The 15,207-nt window shown below is 37.1% G+C and overlaps 1 long non-coding RNA gene across 2 annotated transcripts; it reads right to left on the reverse strand.

Annotated features, from left to right (window-relative positions):
* Positions 1-10,849: 10,849 nt before the first annotated feature.
* LOC108244020 lies at positions 10,850-14,962 on the reverse strand. Of its 2 annotated transcripts, none has more exons than XR_005232634.1 (3): positions 14,678-14,962; positions 13,980-14,042; positions 10,850-11,985 (listed from the first exon to the last, which is right to left on the reverse strand). It is a non-coding gene; the product is annotated as an uncharacterized LOC108244020 (long non-coding RNA). The 2 variants fall into 2 exon arrangements; XR_001808906.3 differs by having other exon boundaries at positions 13,980-14,080; positions 14,678-14,959.
* Positions 14,963-15,207: the final 245 nt, after the last annotated feature.

Genomic DNA, 15,207 nt, shown 5'->3' on the forward strand with positions numbered 1-15,207 from the left:
TAGAATTTGGTTTTATTTAATGACAATAATAAGAAAAAAATAAGCTTCATTGTTTGGGAAGGTCTCAGCTACACATTTCAGGCTGGGAACCCAATCAGTGATGTTTTATGGTTTGAGCCTTAGCAGCTAAAATTGGTGGCGTTTTACTCTTGATAGCAAATATTCAAATAACAAACGATTAAAATCTGGGAAAAAAAGACTTCCTGTTCCTGTAAGATTTCATTTTTATGAATGAAAAATAGATATCGATGAATAAATATAAATTTCTCCATAGAAACTACGCTTGGCCCAATAGTTTGCGTTTGGTTGTGTCTCTTTCCTGTCCTCTCAAACGTCAGCCAGCTGAGGCAGATTGATGCCTGTTCAGGTTTTGCTGGAGGTTTCTTTCTGTTAAAAAGGAGTCACTGTTTTCCACTGTCGCCAGTGTCCTGCTCAGGATGAGGCTACACCAAAGTGAAGATTTGATGCATTCCTACTTTATGTGAATTTATTGTATTGTATTATTTTTATTGAATCAAATTGACTCTAACTGGATTTGAATCTGGATCTGATTGAGATGAACTTATATTTATGATTGTTTTTCATTTTTCTTTTGACTAGTTACTTTTGTTATGAATTGACACTATATAAATACACTGAATTGAATGAAAAATGAACTTTAAGAAATTAAAATTTAAAAATTAAAATTCTTGTTAGGCAAGAGCAACTTATTTATTTATTTTTATTATTATTCCCCAAGCAATAAATGCACGCTCACACATAAGAAGCCAAGCTATTTAGAAAAAAAAAACCACCATGAAAAAAAATCAGTAAAATTGTTGTATTCTACAGTCAAACAGATATTTCTTTATAATAATTACAGAACTGTTATTTCTTTAAACACAATTTCTTAAGTCCTTTTTGGAGCTATTTTAGTTCTCATTTTAAAATTCTAATAACATGGAAAAAAAATATTATTATTAAAGCTTCCCATCTTCTTCTGTGTTCTTAGTAGGTTTACATAAAGATACTCACAGTGTTTTTTAATTATTTTTTTTTACAAAAACCAAGAAATAAGAAACTTTAGTAATGAATTGTTGTATTATATCTAATCAGTCTGATAATCTGAGAAAGAAAAAAATTGTCTCAAAGCTGAAAAAAAAAAAAAAAAAAAAAGCTGAAGAGGTAGTTTGAACCATCGGGATTCCACGGCACATCGACCGTGTCCTGACAAATGCTGTCAGCCGTATTCATTGCTAATTTATGGCCCTCATTAACCGATGCGGAATACACACACGCACACACACACAAAAAATGTGAGCAATTATCATTTATCTTGATATATTATTTACTAGGGATCATTTTCCTGCTTGGTTGGGGACTGGGGATAGAAAGATAGAGGGGAGGAGGAATGAGAAGATGGTGGGAGGACCACAGGGGTTTGGAGACAGCTGGCACGAGAAACACAGGGAGATAAAAAAGACAGGAAAGACAATGTGATGAATGTGTTTGATGTGATGTGAATTTTCTGAAGAGGGAATTTATTCAAGGTTTTTGCTATAATTTTGAAAAGTAAAAAACAACAAACAAAGTTATTCTTTGTGTTGACGCCTTTTCTACAAATTTGAGCTGAACATCCACAGTAAATGACAACAAATGAACTCTCTAATTAGGGAAACTTGGACATACTTTTTTTTTTTTTTAAATTTACCATACATGCAATAATCAGAAAAAAATGTGTGATGATGTAGTCAGCCTCATTGTTGAGAATCCTAATATTTATTCTGTATAAATTAGTTCAAACATATAGAACATTCCTGTAAAGAAAGAAAGTAAAATAAAATTGTGGGATTGATCAACCAAGCAGCTTCTGAATGATTGTTATCCTGTTATTCATTATGGAATGTCCCAAACCTTCTACTCACCACATGTGGATGCTTCATCGAGTCTTAATGTGCTTGTTATCATTTTAACATCCTTTTTTGTTTTGCAGCAACATTTTTTTCCTCAAGTCAACTTAAACCACACAGGTCCAATTGTGACCTTTTACTCTATATGGAGTGAGAGTTATACAGATGGTTGCGAATCCAATATCTGTTGCATGACTTCCAATCAGAAAACTTAGATAAAAAAACAATAATAATCTAACCACATGTTCAATGAGTGGTGGGATTCTCCACAAAAAAAGATTTCAGTTTAAAAAAAAAAAGACTAAATAATCTTGATGCGTGTTGAACAAAGTAATAGCTTAGTTGCACTAGGTATTATTTTATGCCCTAGTTTAGTATAAAATCTTTTTAAAGGAGCATGGGTTAGTTTATTACAGGACAATTTATGAAAATTAATTAATTGAATGCAATTTTGAAATGTGGGTCCACGCTCAGTGTAAACAATGCATTTGGCGGAATCTGTAAGCAGGGTGGTGGAGCCTCATAAAGACAGAGCTCAGCATTCAAACATGCATGACTTTTGCAAAACCCTTTTTTTGACTGGTAAGTTTCACATTTGACCCATTTTCAGTAACTTTAGCTGTTTCTGTAAGCAAACAAACATATGCAGTAGTTGGCATCACAAATTTTGCGTAAATTTATTATTATTATTATTATTATTATTATTATTATTATTATTATTATTATTATTATTAAATGAGTACCTTTAAATCATTACTTGCACAGTAGCAGACTACCCCCCCACCTAAACCCCCCTGACTAGTTACTAATATTCTGATATATTTTTTTCCTTTGTTTGTTTTACAACAGAGATAAGAGAGATTCACTGACTGTTCAGTGCAGTTACCTTTATAAGTGCTAGTTGTATTCTTAACTTTTACATATTGTTTTCCACTTTTTTACTATTTAAATCCTCCATATTTTCCCCCAGCTAACGTTGTGTATGTTTTTGTATGATATTTCTGGCGATCTGTTCATGTACTGCCTCCAGCTCATTTTTTGTTCCAGTCATTCTTTTTTTTTTCCCTCTGAATCCTGTAAGTTTTTTTTTTCTTTTTTGTGTCTTAGTGACAGATGCCTAATTGGATGATGAATGTCGCTTCATTATGCACTAATTGAACTGCCTTTTTTTTTTTTTGGTGTGTCTTTTGATTGGCTGGCACGAGTGCAGCTGGGCCTGTCTGATTGGTTGGAGGGATAGCGTAGAGGGTTTTTTGGGGTGGGGTGCTGGTAGGGTTGCCACTGCTGCTGGTGAGTGTCGGCTGGCAGGAGGCACAGCGCTGCTCTCCATCTGTCTCCTCGCACATACAAACACACAACAACCTCCTCCCCCCACCTCATCACCCCAGCCTGCATTCTCACCTCTCATAAGGGAATGACGTGGGTGTGACAGAGTGCACATGCTCTTGTGAATTCCAATAAATTATGCAAATGGGTGATTTTATAGGGAAAGATATTAATTAAAAGCCTTTTAGTGTATTTTTCAGAAGCCATTTTGCCCTTGTAGTTTTACCTTTGTCTTTTTGTCCAGCCTGATGTTTCCCAGCTCACCTCTTCCACCCAAACAATGTCACACATGCACTCCAACATGCATGTTCAGTCTCACACATGAGCAAAGACACATGTGACCAACATCCAAACACGCTTAGACTCACTTTAAATACAAAGACAAAGACAAATATATGGCAACACACTGTGCTGGTGGATGTCTTGGACTGGCCCTGACCTGACAAGCGGACGATGAAGATTAATGCGTCCTTTCTGAGTGACAAGCTGGGGAATTGAAGGGCAGAAGGCCTCGTTAATCAAGAGCCTGACAGGTGCCATTCAGGATCTCTGAACAACCACAACTCCACACACACACATTAAAATACAAATGTAAAGGCTGACTAAAGGAAACCTACACACACACATCCCACCCTATCACAATCCTCATTCTTTTCCCTCCTCTTCCAACCACGTCCACTTTCCCAGCTGAGCAGGCCAGTGTTGAACTCACGCAGACTTAATCATGCATCGCCAGAATTAAAACTCATTCCTCAGAGCAAGGCTGGCAGCATGAAAATGAAAAAATCAATCGGGCACTTCAGAGGCTGGCCCACGCTCGCAGACTTCAGGGTCTTTTCCGTATTCATTTTGTAGAGGCTAAAGGCACCTGAGCCGGACTGGGCTTATACGGCCATTCATTATAATTTACCTATAACACCAGGTTTCAGGATCATTACTGGCCAACCATTAATGATTTATTCCCTTGTTCTCCCTGAAGTTCTTCTTGAATTGAGAACCAGAGGAACAGAATGGGAGAATGCATCTGTATTATCTTTGGGTAAATGAGCCAATTTAATGGAGATATTGTTTGAGTGGAAAACAAGAAGGGCTGGAATGTGTTTTCACTTTGGCTAAAAACGGATACATGAAATGGTTTCTAAGTCATTTCACCTATTAAATCCACCCATCCATCTACCCTCCACTTTCTTTACCTGATTTTTTCTTTCCAGGTCATGGGGGAGCTGGTGTCTATCTTCAGCAGTCACTGTGTGAGAGGCTGGGTACACCCTGGACAGGTCGCAAGTCCATCACAGGAACACATAGAGACAAACGAGACAAACACCATTCACACTCTCACTCACACTGAGGGACAGTTTAGCAATTTACCAATGAACCTAACATGCATGTTTTTGGTCTGTGGAGGAAATTGGAGTACCCAGAGAAAACCCACAAGTGAACGGAGAGAACATGCAAACTCCTCACAGAAAGGCTTGGAGGCGAATATGCAACCTTGTTGCTGTGAGCATCAAAGCTAACCACTGTTCCTTTTATTAAACCCAGTTTATCTATTAGTATATAGAAGGTACATTATTCTAAGACATTAAAAATACATTTTATTAAGGTTTTAGGTTACTTGTACCTTTTTATTATGCATTTATTTTTTGTTATAGGTAAATATAGGATTTTACATTGGAGAAAAATAGGAATTTCACATAAGTTAAATTAAGATTTTATCTTTTAGCCAGTTAATTACCATGGAAAACTCATAATAACCTTGGATTATATACATATCACCTGCCATCTTTCATGCCATAGTTTTAGACTAAGATCCTCTTATGTTATGTTAAAAAAAAATGCTGTTCGCAATCTCATGCAATATTGTGACATTTCACACACATCGTTAATAACTCTCACCTACTACCACATCAAATTTGAAATCAATATCTGTAAAACAAACTCAGTTATAGCCATTTTTAAAGTCAGTTAGCTGTGTTGACCATCTTGACTTGTGTTGACTCTAAAGGTTCATCAGTTGTACATGCATATCCAAAGAAGACTTTCTGAGAGTTTGATTAAAAGTCATTTGGTGGTTCATGACATATTTTGCTAACAAAAAGAGACACCAGCACATTCACACTCTCAAACACAGACAGAAACATTATTCTCCACCTTTTGCCTTACGGCAGAGGGTGATAAACATTATTAACACTGCAAACGTATTTATATTTCTTTAATAACCATAAAATGAACCTTTGTGCTTCAGGTTTGACAGTGTTAAACTGTGATACAACGAAGGAACGTTTCATCATCTCTGTTCCCAGCAATAAAACCAAGACCTCACACTTTATCTCTTTACCTGCCTCATATTCCTTCAGTACCCCTGCTTTTGTTTTTGTGGTTAGATTTTATTAGCTAATGGAACTTAATATTTCATGAGCTATTAATGGAAGCTCAGCTTGTAATTAGTACTGTGTCTGAGAAATATGGGCCTGTATCTTCGTTAGGCATCAGAGCAAGTCTTTTCATCTTTCTTACAAGCTCTTGGTGTCATTTGTCACCCTCTTATTACGGCTTTGTTTTTGTTACTTGTTTGTTGCTTTGTGCTCACTATCCAGTGGCTGATGGTGGCAGGAGGAGACGAAAAAACATATTTCGTAGAGGATGAACAACAATCCTGGAAGGACTGTAAAGAAGTCAGACCCCTAATCTACATAAAGTAGACTCTCTTTGTGTGATAACGATATGTCTGTATTTTATGAAATAGAGGATCAGGGCAGGATGAAAAAGGGTCTGGACACCTAGGCTCAAGCTACTTTTGGGGCCATATCAAAATTATTTTCTTAATGCATACAAATGACAACACTGAGTAGGTGAACATTAACTTCAAGGTTCTCTTCACAAAGAGCAAAGCTGCTGTTAGTTTTTACATAACATCGAAAACTACAGACCTTCCATCTGAAAATATGACAAGTTTGTTCTGTCACAGTTTAATTTATTGAATTAACCATTTAACTAGCCATGGACCACAAGTAATTTCGACCTGTTTCTCTATTTAAATTAAAAAATAAAGTATATTTTGTCAACGTTCGGCCTTGGTGATGATGGCGCAGGTATGGATTTTATGTGGAGAAAACAGCAGGCGGTGTCGTAAACGATCCAGTCCAGTGTACTGTCAAAAGTTAACTTAGACATCAGTTTCAATCAGAGAACAACCTAAAATGAGAGAAGAATTAAACAAATTGTGTTCCTGTCTTTTAGCACAGTCACATAGTTAATAACAGACAAACCAGTTGACCTTTTAAATACTCTGGTTGCTGTTATTGAAATGTCAAGCCACATGTATTAAACCAAGTATTCCTGTAGAGGTTGTCTGACAGGACAAATTACTATATGGAACAAGTTTTTTGGGGGGAGTTTTGACATCTGCTTTGACAATGGCTGCATTAAGTTTCATAATATGTTTGACATTATCATGGCTAATGTTATTCCAAAAGCTCATTGTGCAAGGTCTTCCTGTCGAATAAATTGCTCCAAATGTCTTCTGTATTTTCAAAATGTCCTCCTTTTACTCTTCGACTGTCATGTGTGATTGTTAGGAGTTTATTGCTGCTCATCTCTGGAAGAACACTGATGACAGCTTTCAGCCAAAGGCCTCAAGGGCGTGCATCGCTGTAACGCAGCCATTGCTCTTTGCCACGGCGATTCATGGAGGCTCTATTTCCAGTTGTATTATCTTAATTGTCCTGGCAAGTATGTTCAGTGGTTATATTATCAATTTATGGCCCCTCTTGCCACCCCATTAATCCAGCCGTTAAAACACTGTAACCAGTGGTTCAAACCCTGCAAGAGGAACATAAACCTGTCCCAGGACTGCCTGCAGCACTGCAGGTGAGATAGCAAAGAGGGATGCTATTTTTCTTAAACATTTTTCATGCAGATACCTTTTCATTGCTGGCGACATCATTTAGAGTGGAATTATTTTATGTTGAAATGAAGCGGAATAGTGTAGAATCACTTCCACATTGCCAAGAAGTTATCATCGTTCCTCATTGCTAATGAGGAAATAAGTATGTATTTGTCAGTATATGTGACTCTGAGAGTGAGAAATAAATGAAACTGATTGTTTGTTAATACAATATTTTAGAACAAAATAAATAGTCCTAAAACAAATAGTCTCTAATTTCAGCTTGAATATTTAATTATTCTTGATGTTGGGATGGAGTTCTCATTTTTCTCCTGTTTGTTATTAGTTATACCTAGATGTGTTTGCTGTTAATTTTTAACAAATTGTAGTTCTCAATAGATGGTCAAAAATGTTTACACCGTTGAAGTTTGTTTTACTTAGTCCAGACCAGAGTTTAAACTGCGTATCGATGGACAAGCTGGATATTTTTTCTTATCACACAAACAGTTAAAAGACACAATGATAAGATGACAGTTTAGCTTTAACAGCTTTGACATATATTTTTACTGACTTCCAAGCTTTTTAAAAGTATCTGACTAACTGTACGTGTTGCATTCAAGTGTTGGTCTTTTAACAGTAGAGGTGCCACAAAGTACCTTTGCAAATGTCTAAAAGAGTCAATAATGCCAAAAGTTACTGTGTTGCACACACAAATGAAGATGTGCTGAAAGAAAATGGTAGTTCTGACCCTTGTATCAAACTTTAATGGGGTAAATATAAACTAACATTGAGTGGGATGACAGAGCAGTGGTTACAGCAGTCACCTCTCAGTCTGAGGCCTTTCTGAATGGAGTTTACATGTTCTCCCTGTGCATGTGTGGGTTTACTCCGGGTACTCCAGTTTCTTCCCACAGACCAAAAACATGCTTGTTATGTTACTTGGTAACCCTAAATTGTCTCTAGGTGTGAGCGGGAGCATGGATAGTTGTCTGTTTCTGTGTCCCTGTGATGGACTTGTGACCTGTCCAGGGTGTCCCCTGCCTCTTGCACAGTGACTGCTACAGACAGGCACCAGCTCCCTGTGACCTGCAAAGGAGAAGTGGGTAAAGAAAATGGATAGATGGTTGGATGTCTTTTGTCTGCCCTGCATTCATATAATAGTTGATTTGGTTTATTTGGAAGCTGCTAATGTGTTTAGTGCACATTAAGAATTGGACAAAAAACCCTGAACAACTAAAAACAAAGTCTACAATAAAAATCAGCATCAAAAAGAAATTAATTGAATGGAGAACAACTTGAAGTTCCCGGTGTGTGTACTACCCATCCCCCCACCAAGCCCTGCAGACACCTGGTGTGGACTATTTTGGCTGTTAAGCACTCCTGATTTGTGATAGGTTCACAAAATAAAGCTAACTGCATTCCTGTATGTTTGTCATGTACATGGACTGTGATTTAGGGTAGTTTTATTTAAAAACTAAACTGACAAAAATAAATCAAGCCCTGATTCCCATTTGGGGACATTGATCGGTAAAACAAAAAAAATGGTGCAATTTGAATTTATGGCTGCATATACGGTTTGAAATGTGTAAGAGATACATACTCAGCCTCGAGGTGATGTCATATGCCACAAGTCAAAGGTCCAATGGCTGATCCAATTATAGGCCTGTCATATACTGTACATGATCCAGATGACTGAGAAGTCACTTACTGTTTTACAGAGTCGCAGTTGCTCTTCCACAAATCAGTCCAAGAATCTGCAGCTGCACCACAAACCAAACTGCTAACTCTAGAATTGTGTTGGTTTCTTTCTTTGTTTCTGATTTTACAGCTTTCTAAATATGTTTTTGTACAAAATGCAATTTTACATGAACTGACAATAGCCAATTTTTGAGGCATAAATATTTAATGGTGGTTTTACTTTGGTGAGTTTTTATCATTTTTTTAGGAATTTTGCTCAAATTGCCTTCTGTTTCAAGTTTAGAAATAAAAGTATTTTCATCAAATGGCGAGAATACATGAATACTGAACACACAAGCAACCTTTCTGTGGTTTTGTTTATTTGGATGTGTGCATCTGTTGTGTGTATCTGTTTTTCCCTCCATCTTCCTCCAGCCCCTTTGCGTCTGCAGGCTGAAAACTGCACCAGCGGTAATTGCCTGACCTTTACGGCAGTGAGATAGTCTCATTAAGCCTGATGGATAATGATGGCGCCTCTCCATGCTACGTGAACCTCTGTGATAATGAAACAACACAACAGCCCTGCTGCTTCACTTGGGGGTCACGGGAGAAGGCAGATAACCCAGAAAGAGCAGCCCATCGCTGGCTAACGACAAGACCCGGAGCCCCCTGTAAGTGTCACCCTTCTCTCCTCCGTCCACATGGGAGTTGGTCGTGTCACAGCTTTGCACTGTTCTCGTCTCCATTTCCACATTACTGGCTTTGATTTGAGACCTTGGTTTTCCTGTAGTTTGGTGAATTTTCTCATTCAGTTCCATCAGGCGTATACAGGCAAATAAAAGAAGAATAAAGACGTTTGTTTGAGCTTTGTTTAATCTACGTCTGAAAGTCAGTGCTTTTTTTTTGTTTGTGTTTTACAGATTCAAGTCTTGAACATTTAAGCTAAAATTATCTTTCAGACAAAAATGAAAACTGTGACATTTTCAAGTTTGAAGAATAAATATTGTTCCATATTGTTGCAGTTTAAAGGTGACATGTGTACAAATATTGATCCTATAATTTACAGGTTATCTTTAGAAAGGCTAACGGCAACATAAAGTCAAATCAAGTTGGTCTTTTATTATGGTAATGTCTTAGCCAAGGTATGCTTCAAATTAACTGTGTGGAAAGAAAAAAGAAACTTTAAGGAGTAGTCAGTCAGATGTCAGGTCTGGTCTATTTTCAGGGTTGTGAAAGGAGGTTTAATCAGCAAGTGTAAATGAAAGCACCTGTGTTTATGTACAGAGCTTTTTAACGATTCCTCCTCACTATGATGGATTGTCTGTCATTATGTGGGGAAGGCATTTGTCAAACTGCATCACTACATCCAGGTCTGGTTTCACAAAGATATCTTCTAACTCTTCAGTCAGATTATATTCCTGATAATGGTAATAACTTGCACTCTTCTTTTCTGTTGTTTCACACAACAATATAGGAAGATTTAATTTTTAACTAAAAATGGAGACATATTTTTTTCAGTTTTTAGCTCCCTGCAGGAAAAGTTAGTTGACATTAAACTCTCATATGTTTTTGTGCAGTAATCAAATGGCCCATTTAAACTACTTCAGATATTTTTATAGCTGATTTTTATCTATAATAACAAAAACACTGCATTATCTAAGCGATGCCACTAGATGGCAAGAACGTTCTCATTAAAACATACCAAAATAGAAAAAAAAACCATTCCTATCCTGACTAAATATTCTTCCCAAATTCTTTTTTTCTTTGATAACCTTTACAGTTCCCTCTCAGTTATTATTCATTTCAGCACATGATCAAAGTTTGATGGAGACAGGATCAAGATAAGGTGTGACAGATGCAGAAAAACCTGTGAAAACAGCTTCATATTAGTTTGTGTTTTGAGGGCGTCAAGGAATGGTGGGCTTGCGCAAAACAAGCTGCTACATCGTTTCTAAAAAGCTCTGTATTGTTTGTCTACACAAATGCATCAGAAATGGTTTTTTTTTTTTTTTTTAATTTCCACGTTTGAAAAGCGCTTTTAAAAATATCTTTGTCTCACCTGGAACTCTCTTATTGTGTGGAAAGAAGGCAAAAAATATTTGTTCTTAAAAAAGTGTGAACAGGGCCTGAAGTGTACTATTAAACAAAAGAAAATCAACCCAAAATCAGATAATTTTAATTAACATTGTACAATTTAATAATGAGTCTCGAGTGGAATAATATTGTTTCCTTTACAAATCTTCTCAAAAAACTTATGCTGCATTTTTAACCACAAAGCTAAACACTTTTCTTTAGTGACTTTCATGTCACTAAAGAATGAAAGCTAAAAAATAAAGGTAAACAAATACTTGGTAAACAAAAATGCTTTGTTTTGACAGATTTGTAATATTTTTTTTCTTTATTGAACTCAATGGTACAGAAAGATACTCTGTAAATATAATAAATGTGATTAAAAATGGCAATAATTAATGAAGTTATTAATGAAGTTATCATGAGTAGCATTAGGAGTGTCCAGTTTAATCACTGAAAACATCCTTAATATTTTTATAAGATGTAGTTTGGTGTGTGAGGGAATTTTTTTAAAGCCATTTTTTTATGCAAAGGAGATAAAATAATGACATATATGACATACACATACAAATATGCAAACTAATGTCCAGTAATCTACGATAAATTCAATCACCGTTTAGGATAGAAAACCAAAGATAGAAACCTTGGAAACCTTGGATGTCCATATTTATCAACCTCAACAAAAACTAAAACAGAAAGATTATGATTTGTGTTTCATTCAGTCATAATTCAGTTATGTGGACGAGATTAAAAGATTAAAGAAAAAGATTAAAATGTTCCCCCAGCTTACTTTAATAAATGAAAAGGTAACACCCCAGTGCATTTTTTTTTTTGGTGGATCTCTGCTCCACCACGCTGAGAGTTTTCATTACTCAACTTGGTCTGCTGAGCTCTGGGCTGCAATATGATGTAGAAGCAGAATGAGTCAGAGAGATTTGGGTGAATGGGTGGAGAGGGGTTCGACCAGGAGGGGCAGATTGCTCCATCGTGAACCAAAACCAGCAGGGGGTGCTGACACCCTGATAACCATGGGCCGACTCCTCTTCTTCTGCTCTGACTCTTGATGTGGTCTACAGATTCTCCTTCAGCTCTGGGAACGTGTGGATGTCCGAGCATGTTAAATCGTCGGTGCAGAAACTGAGATTCCAAAAACCAACCAAACAAACAAACAAACAAACAAAAAAAGCAGAATCAACACTCTGATATAAAGTTTTTACCGTTTTAAAATTTGTATTTAAATGTTTCACACACTTGGCAAAACAATTTCTAATTTGTTTCACACTCAAGCAAATCAGAATATGTTGGAAACTCTTAAATATAATGTTGCAAACTCATTTTCCCCCCAATTATCTTTCATTTTTTTCTTGCAGAAAAGATGTGAGTTTTTACTTATCCTTATAATTTGTTAAATGTCATGTTTCAAACATTTCTGGTGATGCTTTTTTTTCTCTCTTCTGGTAAATTAGTGACTGCAATAATGATGAATATAAATATAGTACTACATTCAGACATCATGTCACGTACAGTAATCAGCACTGAAACATCCAATTAATTATGAAATAATAATTATTAATCTGAAACGCCCTAATTATCTAAACTGTATTGCTGTTCAATCGATACTGTCTCCCTAATTAATCCTACAATTATTGTAAGGCTGAGGCTGCACATATTACTGGTCCGTGGTTTGAATTATGAGATTTAATAGCTGATAACATGATTAATGCAGCTGATTATTGGAACTGTAGTCATTCATCAAAAGAACAGAAAGTGACAAATATTCCAATCTGAAGCTGAATTTGACAGACATCCAGTTTATCATAAAACCTTTTAGATTTATTTATACACTTATTTTATTATTAGAAAGATGAAATTAATTTGCTTCTACCTTATAAAACATACATGTTGCGTGATTTTTTTTGGCGATATTGTAATTATCAATCCAGAAAAAAGCCCTTTAAATAATAATAACCTTTAATAGCTCTTTTTGTCCCATTGTTTTAAATGAGCAAACTTAATAAAGTAAAGCAACAATGCCATCTTGATATTTTATGCTCTATAAATATTTATCAATTATTTTGTCTCATTTTGAATAAAAAACTGTGACTGGCGTCTTAAATAACAGATCACCTGCTTTTAAAGTGAAGAACTAAATTTCTTTAGTTGCTAAGAGGGGATAAAATGTGTTGAACCTGTATTTAAACACTTCAAGCACCTTAGCTTCTTCAGCAATGGACAGTTTTGGTCTATATTTGGCATACAAACAAAATATTTATTTAAAAATTAAGAAAACTGCCAATTTTGTGCGTTTACTGTGGTAGTATAGTGCTAAAAACTGAGTTTTGTGAGTCCATTGGCCAATTTACATTTTCCTTGTGCACAAAAGAACTGATGCTTTTCAGTGTAAAATGAAATATGTCCTTCTATGCTTTCATTTCTTTACTGAAAACTGTATTACATTTCACATTTTTGCAGTGATGCTTTATTGTTGCATCATGCAGTGCTGCTGTAAGGCGCTGGGGGTGTACAGTGAGTGCTGTGTGTTATGTGCCAGCTGTGGGAGTGGACGGGCAGGCGGAGCTCGAGCCGAGCCGAGCCGAGCCAGGCAGGCTGGAGTGGATCAGCTCTGTGATACTGCAACCCCGAGGGCCCCTTGCCCAAAGGGAGGGGTCACAAGTTCAACTTCCCCATGTCTGCTGGCACAAAGGAACCCTGACCTCCCCTCTATGTGTGTGTGTGTGTGTGTGTGTGTGTGTGTGTGAGAGAAAGAGACTAAGTAGCAGTACAGCAAAATAAATAAATAAATAATCTGACAAATTCAATATATATTTTATTTGCACTTTTTAGTCCCAATAAAAGGCAAAATGTGATGCACTTGTTTATATTTTGAATTTCTGGCGTCCAGTCTGCGAGTCACTCATCCTGTTTGTGTTTCACATCATTTCCAATCTATTTCAACATAGCTGGGGTGTGTACATCATCGCCCTGTTAAAATAGCAGCATTACAAATACACCCCCCCGACCCCGTTTCCCTCTGGAGGACAGCATGTAAAACATATCAGGACCTCTGTATATGTATTCATCCTCTCTGGAGGTGAAAGAAGCAGTGAAAGTACTGCGAGACGGGCCCTTACCAGTGCGTTTCGTCGGACTGCCAAATGAACACCGGTGGTTTCAAGGCTGTCATCTGTCACCGTCTACGAAATACCAACAGTTTGACTGTCACATGGAGGTGCTAAAAGGAGATTTAGAGTGAGTAATCCTCCTTTTGGAAGCTGCCATTTGGGAGAATGTGAAACTGTAACTTGAGAAAAACTCAAAAGGCGTTGCATTTCAGGAGCTAAAACACTGTGTGAGGATATGAGTTAATCCATGCTGCCTACACGTTGATTAACTGATAATGACTGACTCCAACTTGGGTAGCTTTTGTCATGCAATAACGACAAGCATGTATGCACCACTGGAGAAAGTAATTGCGACTTCTTTCCTCTGTTTTCATCACTGGTACGGTCCAGTGGCTCTATTGTGAATTGAAGTAAACGCCTGAAATCAGACTGAGTTTGTGGTTGTTTTGCCTCCATGTTCAGACTGCTTTGGATGAACATCTATTAGACCCTTTGAACTCTCTTAAAAAATAGCTATCTTTGACTAAAAACTTGTTATAATGTGATAAATTCCCCACTATAAACTCTGAGACGTATGTTACTATTTAACCCAGTTTTCTCATCTTACAGGCAGCTTTAGCTTCCCTGCATTACTATTTGAGAGCAGTCAGTTTCAGCTATCCATCGCTCACAACTGCTCCCCATCTTAAAGGAAAGAACATGCTTACCAGAGGCACCTCTGCAGTGATAGATGTCCACAATAGCTCTCCAGCCCGACCTTTGCAAATAGAATACCCTGCTGTGCTAAAGAAAACAATGTGTTTCTGAGGAGCAAAATACAATCCATCACCGAGTCCGCAAGGACTGAGAAATGGGAGCAAAGGAAGAAAGACAGGAGGCGAGGAGAGTGCAGTGGAGGGTTACCTGGTTTTCACATCAGAAAAGTTCAAGGAGGGGGGTTGTGGAGTCTCAAGCACCCATGAGCCATGAGTCTGGCACTGAAAGGACCTCACCGTTCATACAGCTTCTTCTGTTGCTTGAAACCCTAGCTCGTTTCAGCCACTGCCACGCCAGAGCCAGCTTTAATCAATCATCAGCTGCGACTGAGGTGACAGGAGGGATTCCAGGAGATTAATTGTTGTCTCTAATTCAAGGCCTGATGTAAACAAGGTACGACTTCGGCTCACTGATTAGTTTCAGGCACCGAGGGGGAAGTAGTTTAAGGGTTAGAGAGCAGATAAGCTAATAGATTGAAACT

Source organism: Kryptolebias marmoratus, linkage group LG22, assembly GCF_001649575.2.
Source record: "Kryptolebias marmoratus isolate JLee-2015 linkage group LG22, ASM164957v2, whole genome shotgun sequence".
In the NCBI taxonomy this organism is placed as follows: domain Eukaryota; kingdom Metazoa; phylum Chordata; class Actinopteri; order Cyprinodontiformes; family Rivulidae; genus Kryptolebias; species Kryptolebias marmoratus.